Raw genomic sequence first — 9,570 nt, 5'->3', positions numbered from 1 at the left:
ATTTCCCGGCGAAGCTGCGGACGAGTACTGGATATTGAGATGAATTTAGCCGCGCGACGACGTCCTCCTTTCGGAAAATTTCAAGCGAATTTTCGCGGAAAAGTCGAGAAATTTGTAGAAACGTCGTACGATTCGTCGTATTTTATTAGCTCTATGGGCAACACGACAGACGTACGTACGTATCTCGAATTTCGTTTCCGCGAAATTTCACGGTGCCGGGAGAAATGATTCGCAAGGGCTCGGATCTTATCGTTGACGCGAGTTGATTTTCCAGGATCGTGAAGAAAGTATCTGATCAGCTGAGCGTATAACACGGTTTCTTAGATATGAATTTCTACGAGCGCAACCTAACCTCGACCTATTCCGATTTCAGATAAGATTTCCATCTTCGAGGAGACGCGAACCATGGAAAGAGAGGAGAAAAGTTGTAGGTATCGTTTCTGCCGCGTAGCGCCGGCACTTTCTTTGGAAAAAATTGCCGTTCGGCGAGCGTGTTTAACGTTAATCGCCGATCAACTTAGCCGTCGTCAATCGACCGAATCGAATAATTTCGAGGAATCTTCCACCGACTCTTATCGTCCTGGCCTGTTTCGCGTCTCCGTCGGCCGATTTTCTCGCACCGCGTTCTCCACCGCGGTTTTCTATCCGTATAATAGAATAGTATAGTAGAATAATACGTATAATATAATAGAATAGATACAACGATTATAACGCGTTGGATACCTGGATGTACCGATTGCCCCGGGGCGATCCTCCGTTTCTCCGGTTTTCGTTTCTTTCGTGCCAACCGAACCGAACAAAGGCGACGGATAGTTTCGCGGATAGTGGGCGTGCATCCATACGACGATAATTCTTCCTCATTTGTCGTCGTTTCTATAATTTCATCCGCTGCTGCCCCGTCCAGTAGAGACTGGCCTGACCCCGATTTTATTATATTATATCATCCGCCCTTTTCCTACGTTTCCTCTTTCATCCCCCTCTTACCACTTTCCACGCTTTTCCTCCATTCTTCGCCGTTCCAATTGTTCCGTCGTATCTCTACCTCTAGCCTGTTTCTCAGGCTGCCTTCCCCTGTTTCCTGCCCGCTTCCTTTTTCTCCTTCGCTTGTCACGCTTTCTCTTATTTAATCCAGCCTCTCCTCTCTTCTTCGCCGCGTTCTTTCTAGTTTTTCACCGAGGCCTGCCTCGCGCCTCCCGTCTGCCGCCTCCCGCTCCCTCCTCGTCGCTGTCCCTAATTCCCTTCTCAGCCGGTTAAACCCTCCTGCCCCGTCGTTCCAAGCTCCAGTCGATCCGTGTCTCCGTTCGATGCCGCCCCATTCCGATAATAACGCGCCAACCCGTCGCCGGAAATAAAGAGCACCTCGCGCTGATCCCTTTTGTTTCATCCCGAGCGATTCACCCCTCTCCTCGTTCGGTCGCCACCTCCCTTTATACCAGGCCGGTAAAAAATAATTGCAGAGCCGAAAGCGACGGAGATTCACGGCCCCCTTTTTCACCGCTGCGCCACGCCGCGCAACACCGCGCCATGTCGTGCCGCTACGAACCGCGTACCGTGTTCCCCTTTTGTCTTCGATTGCCGTCCGGTGACAGCGTTCTTCATCACGGCCTACCGTCGCACGCCCTTTCGTTACCGGGTTGTCGCCACCCCTTGGAAAATACACGACCCGCTGCAAACCCGTTGCTTCGGGACATCCTTTCGTGTAAGAATTCCACCGGTGAATGCCGCACAGAGGATTTAAGATAGAAGGGTTCTCTGGTTTGAGCGAGTGGAGCGAGTGATTAATGCGAGGCTGGATCTGACAAGCAGGGCGTGCAGGGGCAAGAACGCAGCAGACCGAGTATACGAGAACAGCGGATTGCTTCTGAACCGAGATCGAGCGACGGTCAGTCTTTGCCAGGGATATCGAGTAACCGTATTGATGCTGCCGACGATGACTTATAGCCGCTAATTTGCCGGAGTAGAAAATACGACGCGAAATTTCCAATTTGGAGGAAACGGTTGCCGCCACCTTGATTTTCGCTACCGTTTACAAGCTTCTAACGTTAGCACGTTATTTGCGATTCCATGGTAGACGATCCAATTATCTCGGCCAAGTTTTCTTCTTCCACTTTAATTACCACTTCTCAGGCCTTACAGTTGTATTTTCTTTGGCGAATCGGCTCTTACACGCGCTGCGCGAAATTAAACTTTACCGTTAAACTTGGCTTTCTTGTCGATAAAGTTCGATGGACATGGACGTATCGCGCATTGCGGCGATCGCCTTCCAAGCTCAGCGACCAAACGAAGAATCAAAGTCCCGCACCGTGTTTCGTTATTACGAACTTTCCGTTGAACACGCGCGCTTACAGCCCCCTTGCTTCCTTTTGCTGCGTTTCAGCCGCAGTTCCCAAGATATTACGACGTTAACTACGGTAATTAAAGTACGGTTCTACGTAGACCGTGATTAACAGCTGGCCGGTGTACCGAGTCACAGGCCGCCCCACGACACCCGACGTAAATAACAAAATTAACTTCTTCCCTTTCTTAATCGCCAGGCTCCGGACGAAAGCAACGATGACCGATCGTTCGTCGATCCTGCAAATTGTCCCTATAGCGGACTACGTTCGCCTATACCGGAATCGTCACGGCCCGCCATAAAGTTCACTTTGCCTTCAACGCTGTTACGTCCAAGGAATTGAGACGTTTGACATTGATCGGCGAGCAGCCAGCGCAATCAATCGGAATTTTTGCTCGGTCGTCGAGCTCGATCAGCGGCTCGCTTTCAACGCATATCCCAGCATGTTGTTTCGCGACGAAAACGCCACCTCGAGGGAGCGTTTGTGCAAAAAGAGCGGCTAAAAGGTGAGAACGCGACGGCGACAGTTTTATTCGCCCGTCACGACGTCACGACGGTACGACGTTACGACGTTAGGACGTTACGACGTCCGACCGAGCCGCGACGTAACTACCGCGAGACAGCAAGCCGCTTGGAAGGGATGTTTTTAAGGAGAAGAGGCAAGAAGAGAGAAAAAAGACAAAGGCGGTTATAAACGCAAAGAAAATACGAGTTCGCCGCGATGTTTCCGCGTTGATATTACGTTAGAGGCGGAACGCTGACATTCACGGTTGCGGAAGGAATCCATCCGTTAAACGATTTAGAAAGCAACTGGTTTTATTTCGGACAAAAAGATCCGACTCTTGCGCGACGTAGTTTAAAGCCGCCGTTTAATCTTGAGTCAGTTGCCCGACTTTCTGGTCAAGGGCTCTCACACGTATGCGTTCGTTGATGTTTCGCGAACGTTTATCGATAAAGTTAAAAAGTTAATTAAAGCGAAATACCGATGAAACACCTCGTTCGACGAGTTTCTCTCGATAAAGGAGTTGCAAGTCTGAACGTTATTGGAAATTGCGCGAGAAGGTTGGACGGTGGACGAGCTTGATAGTTGGACGAGGTGAGGGCGATCCGCTCCTCATCGCGGAAACTTCCAGCGAAACGTCGGACTTTATTCCTGACCTATCGAAACTTGGCGCGCAAAATTTACAAACTCGGCCGCGTTCGTCGTTGGTTGTCAGAACGTCCAACGATACGGGCATATTCTCGAAAGATTACACCTAATACGGGAGGATCGAAACAGAAAACTCGAACGAAGAATTGAAACGAAGGTGGCTAGACGGGTACATGCTCCGACCTTCTCCGTTTCGTATTCGCTGCACCGTGTACGATAGCTGTGATATACGGAACGCAGTGAAACTGGAACAGCTAAAAGAAAAATCGAAATTGCGAGTTGAGCGTTTTGCGGCGCAATAGAGCGAGATATATTTAACGGCGCTGATCAATTTACCCGGAAGATCGTTGCAAGCCTAAGAATAGCTCCGAGTTCTTCGAGGCAAGCCCATCGCGCAGAGTAATTAATTTTCTTAATCGACTAGCGAACAATAAATTAATCAACGTCGAAAAATCCAAAAATTTAACGTCGATCCAAGGATATTTTCGGCCAAGGCGTCGCAGGTTCCGTTCGCCAGAACGACGATCAAACGTGCTGCTAGACGGATTAACGGTGAATTACGCGAAGCAGCTTTTAATCGACGCTGCTCGAATATCAATTAAGGGCGGGAGTAGCCCGAGTGGCAAAACCGAGGTAATGCCGTATTTCGAAGAGATTGCTTCGCCCCGAGTGATTTAACGTCGTATAATCTGCTACGTGTTTCTTTTTTGCGTCGCTTCTTTCTATTCCTTTTTTTTTAACGGTACCTCGCGCACTTGTCGACGCGTTTGAGTTATTAACTCTCTTGTCCCCTTCCATCTCCTTCCTTTCTCCTTTTTTCTCTCTTTTTTTAATTTCTTTTTTATTTATTTAGATACCTTTTGTTTTTCAACCAATCTTTTTAAAGCGCTCGCGGAGGTGCTAAATATATCGTTTTATGCTTAATACATGCTCAACAAAGTGGATATAAAAGCGACGTTGAAACATTTTACTCTAAAGTTAGCCGTTACAAAGAAATCTGCGCAACGGCTCCCGCAGGACGTTACAAATTTCGAGGACCAGTTTTACAGCGTTACGAAATATACCGCAACAACATCGGCACGAAACCTCGCACAGTCTGAATTACCGTAGGAAAAAAGAAATTCCACTCGGCAGCAGGCATTCGCGAACGAGTGACGCAAAAATATGTCGGTTTCCACGAGGATGGTGGGCGGGGGGGGGGGGGGATGAAAAAGAAAAGGAAGAAACCGTGGAACACGGGGTGTCGCTGAACCGGACGATAATTTATGTATCCGTTCGCTAAACTTGCGGATGCTCGCTGATCGCGTCGAACGACAAAGGCTTAACGAAACCGTATTATTTCTGCGAGTCCGACGCGGCGTGCCGATAAAAAGAACTAGCAAACGGTTACGAGCTCGACACCCGGAACGTCGCTTGGATCTGGCAGAAGACGGTACGATACGCGGAACATTGGACGGATAAAACGAACACCGTCGTTTATCGATAAACAGAGCCGCTGTCGTAACGCGTTCTGTCGTGACGCGCTCGAGCAAAGTGCTGGAAATTTGTCACGTCGTGCTCGAACGATCGTAGCTAAACTCGGACGAAACGTGGCGGCTTCCAGTTGTTCGTTGTTAGTCGTTTCCAATGGGATACGGCGGCCAAAGGTAAAATAAAAAGCTGTTAACGAGATCGTCTACGGCGATGAGAATCCATCGGCGATAGCCGCAATTCCGTCCGAGTAAACGGCAACCTACTCGCTACAAACCTAATCGTATCCTTGTGCTCGTGATTGGTATATCTTGCCACGTCGATAGACCGCCAGCGACAGGTGCTACGTATCGATCTTATTAGACAGGAGGAACAATGGCAAACAAATCACGATCGCGTCAATGTCTATACGTACAACGACGCAAACGGAAACGTTTGTCCCCCTGATCGTTCGTAGTTAGACCTGTCGGACCAGCGAAATCGAGCGTTCTCGATCGAGCGTTCGCCAGCACAACTTTTCGCTCCTCTTCTTACGCCTCCTACGAGCGTGCAGGTAATCTTATTCCGAAAATGTATATGGAGAGTCGTGAACGCGCGTTATAACATACAGGCTGGAACGAACGAGCGAAGAGACGGTATCGCGATACCGATATCTACTTGAAACGCAAGATAAAGGAACGAGGGAGCAGCTCCTCCCTTTCGGAGCTCGGTATTCGATCGATGACGATCGTTTCGACGTCCAACGGACTAAATACGTGTGACGACGAGAGCTGGAATTACCAATACGAAGGTAAGTAGGTGTCTGTTTTCTTTTGCCCGACGCGTCGAAATCAACGCGCGTGTGTTTTGCAAAGTTTGAGAACAACGACGCGTCGAACGTATTTCAGCGATTCGCAAACTGTAACCGTTTCCTCGATATTGTCCTATAGATCAGCTACTAACTAAATTGTTACGAATTTTCAGTTCGTTCCGTTCTCGTTCTCGTTCTCGTTCCGTTTTCACGCTCTTTTCGCGCACCAACGTATGAAACGGACAGAGATTCGATGGTTACACGCACGTCATCGTACTAGGAAACGTATCAAAGTCTCGCACAGAAGGATCAGTCTGGCGGAAGATCACACGGATGTCACAGGTAGCATATTCAAACATCATGCGGGACGTACGTCTCGCAGGCAATCTGTTTATGCGTTATTGTCCCGTCCTTGAACGGAATAATTTTCAAACAGCCGCGGGATATGTGCATCTGTTGCGATACGAGCGTTACAAATACCGCTGACACTTTCTCTCGCCAGCAATATCTCGCTCGGTAGAAACGCTTCGCCGCCTACGTTTGCTGACAACGATGCTGGAAAATCTCGATTCTTTGCCTCGACAACGTCTTACGATCGTCGCCGCTGTAAAAACGAGAATACGTAAACGGAACGTGTAAACGAATAAACAGGCAAGTTCATCGAAGCAACACGAAAAACTTCTAAAAACTGCGAGAGCCGCGTTTCAAAGCATCAAACACCACCTGTAAATATTCAGCCATCGCGCAGACAGCTTTCAATCGAGTCGTCGTCGATCGGCCGCTTTTTTCTGGCGTTTGCCCGTGAACGCGAGTAACCGTGCCCTGTCGAATCTGTCGATACGCAGAGCGCCGAAAACAAGACGCGACGTTCGGCGGAACGTGCCCGAACGATCGTTCACCCTTAGCCGCGGAATCAACGCGAGAGAATGGACGAAAAGGTTCGATATTGCTGGAACGGCGCCCGTCACGCGGATCGAACGACGCGCCAACGACCGTGCGTTATAAACCGATCTCTCGAAAGCCGTTCTGTGCGTCGCGCGATCGTTTTAATACGTTGGAAGCTCGCTCTCGCGAGAATCACCGCCCATTCTAACTCGCGTCTCCGAACGTCGTGCAAAGCAAATACCTATCTGTTATCCAGCCACCGAAACCTTTCCTCTCTCTCGCCGACGTCACTCCTCTCCTGGTAAACTCGAGTGCATCCGTTTAACGACGGAACCTTTCCGCAACATTAATTCTCTTTTTCCTCGTTCCTTACGCGCTGATTCGCCGATCGAGTCTTCTATTCGCAGAGACAGCGTCGAGACGGTCACCACGGTTTTTACGTTGGTAAAACGCGGCAATACGTTTTACAAAGCCGCTTAAACGCACCGTGACTATTGGCTATTAACGTATCCTATTATCGCAACAATGCGAAACTTTTCGTATGCGTATTTTCGTATATGCGTATATCGGTCGAATATCGAGAAAAGGGCACTTTGGATTTTCACGCTTTTCCGATATATCGCTAAACGCTAAAGACGTTTTAAACAACTTTTTCCTGCGCATACGTACAACCGATGCGGCGTTTGGTCTTAGTGTTGCGGTTATGCGGGAAAGCCTTGGTTTTCGAAGCTCGATGTAGGTAGCAGTATCTAATATTAATCCGTTCACCGCCGTGGCATTTTTTATGTTTACACCGATAAGGGTAAGCCGTGAATATTGCTAAATACTATAACCCGACCCAGCTTGGAAACTCGGGCCGAGCTACGTGTAATATTTTCCCGTGTAATTCGTGATTGAAGGCCGAGCGCCGACCGTGCGTGTAGGACAAAACCGTTCGAAACGTCGAGCTTCGCAACGTATTTCGAAAGCATCGAGATCGAAGGTGGCCTCGTTTTTTCGAATATTTACCGACTCTCGAATCGTTGCGCTTCTTCTAGTATTCTCCGCATTCGTCGTCGAAAACGGCGATCAAACGAGCGATAGAAAATTTTAGATAAATTTCACGTCATTCTGTATTTTCCTTCGCAACTTGCCCTCGATTATCGATTATTTCTTATCGTAGAACAAATTATCCAGGAAAAATCTTACAACGTGCTATCGTCAGCGTGATTTCCTTCTGTGATTCGCTCGTGCCGGACAGCACCAGCCTCGTTCGAAAAGTTCGAGGGGCAGGGGGCGAGCGAGTCTATTTCCGTGCGCGGAGTTAACCAGCATCTGGAAGGAGTCGCGTAAACGTGTCTACGCCCGGAGAGGATGACGCTCGTTCGCGAAGAACATATACACGAGGGCCAAGAAAGCACGAGCGAGGGTTGTTGAGCGCGTTTTGCGTTCGACGCGCAGCCACCAGCGAACCAGTTAATTCTCCGCCGTTTCGCGTACAATCCCTAAATTACGAGCGAGACGAGACCGCTTTGTCGAATTCCTGGTACTTAAGTCGGACCCGGTGGTTTTCGCATTCGACACTCCGCGTTGGTTATTCGCAAATTTTTCGTCGCGGTATTTGATCGATTTGGCCGACTCGGAAGCGCGGAGAGGGCTCGAGGCTCCTTCGCTTGGTGCAATCAACAATTGCAATTTTGTTAACTGCTCCGCGGGCGATCAGAGACCACGAAAAGTATCCATCAGATGAAAGCAGATCAGAGGCGGAAGATCAAACGACAAGGAACGCGGGCATAATGACCTTAGGTCGTGTTTAGGTAACTCGTGTTTTGTTTTCATCGCCGAATCGTTTGCGATGAGGAAAAAGCCAGATCCTGGAACTTTTGAGTCGCTTACGAGCTTTGTGAATGATTCGTCGCAGTTGCGAGTAAATTTTTTTTTTATATTTTACGTGGAGGAAATCCGCACGGACGCCAGGCCGCTTCTGGGGAAAGCGGCGTGGTAGTGTCGGATTCCAACCGACTAAAACCTCCACGATAACCGTCCCGGCTGCGATCGAGAGAGGCCCGGGAACCGATGTGAGCGTTGCAACGGGGCCTCCCCCGCGCGCTTAATACCACGGCTGATGGAGCGGTGTGTGACCATTGTCACACCGCCTCGTCGCCGGAGCCACCGACCCAGGCAGCCCGATTCCCCTAACGGCCTAATTAAAAAATAATTGTAGGAATTATCAAAAAATATGGACTACGGGGCCCCAGGTGGATGTAAACCTGGAATCTGTAGCTGGACTACTACACTAAGGCAATGGCAGTACGGATATTCACAACACAACTGTTCTTCTGTATACACAACACAATTACTCTTCTTCACTACCACATTTTGATGACAGGTGACGATCGTTTCGTTGTTCGGGGTTAGTATCAATGTTGCTGTGTTACAAGTATTACGAATATCAGGAGGAAGAATTTTTTTTCCTCTTTTCTTTTTTTTTTGTTTTTTCTATGTTGTTTTCATAGGTATTCTTTTTTTTACTTTTTTTATTTTATTTTTTATTTTATTTTTATTTTTCACATCTCGGGAGGTAATTTCTCGTAGAGAGACACCTAAGACGTAGAAGCTGCGTCGCCCAAGTACGGATTCTCACACACATCACATTTCACTTCTGATCCTGAACTCACTTATATCAAAATCCAGGAGGGAATGGATTCGAACCGCCAACCTATGTGTTTGCAGTCTGCTACAGTAACCACATAGCCACCGTCGTCCTGTACAAAGTATAGTTCCATAATTCTTATTTGATGCTAAACATTCTGATCTCGCACTATTAGATATATATTATTCATTATTCTCCCTCCCCCACCCCCTCTCATCCCACCCCAACCCCGCCCCCTCCCTCTCATCCCACCTCTCCCCAAAGTTACACAGCACCCAAAAAGCAGGCTACCGAAGCGTCCTGTTTTG

This window comes from Bombus huntii, unplaced genomic scaffold (genome assembly GCF_024542735.1).
Source record: "Bombus huntii isolate Logan2020A unplaced genomic scaffold, iyBomHunt1.1 ctg00000052.1, whole genome shotgun sequence".
NCBI classification, from domain to species: Eukaryota; Metazoa; Arthropoda; class Insecta; order Hymenoptera; family Apidae; genus Bombus; species Bombus huntii.
The sequence above is the reverse complement of the archived record's forward strand: the minus strand, read 5'-3'. Positions refer to the sequence as shown.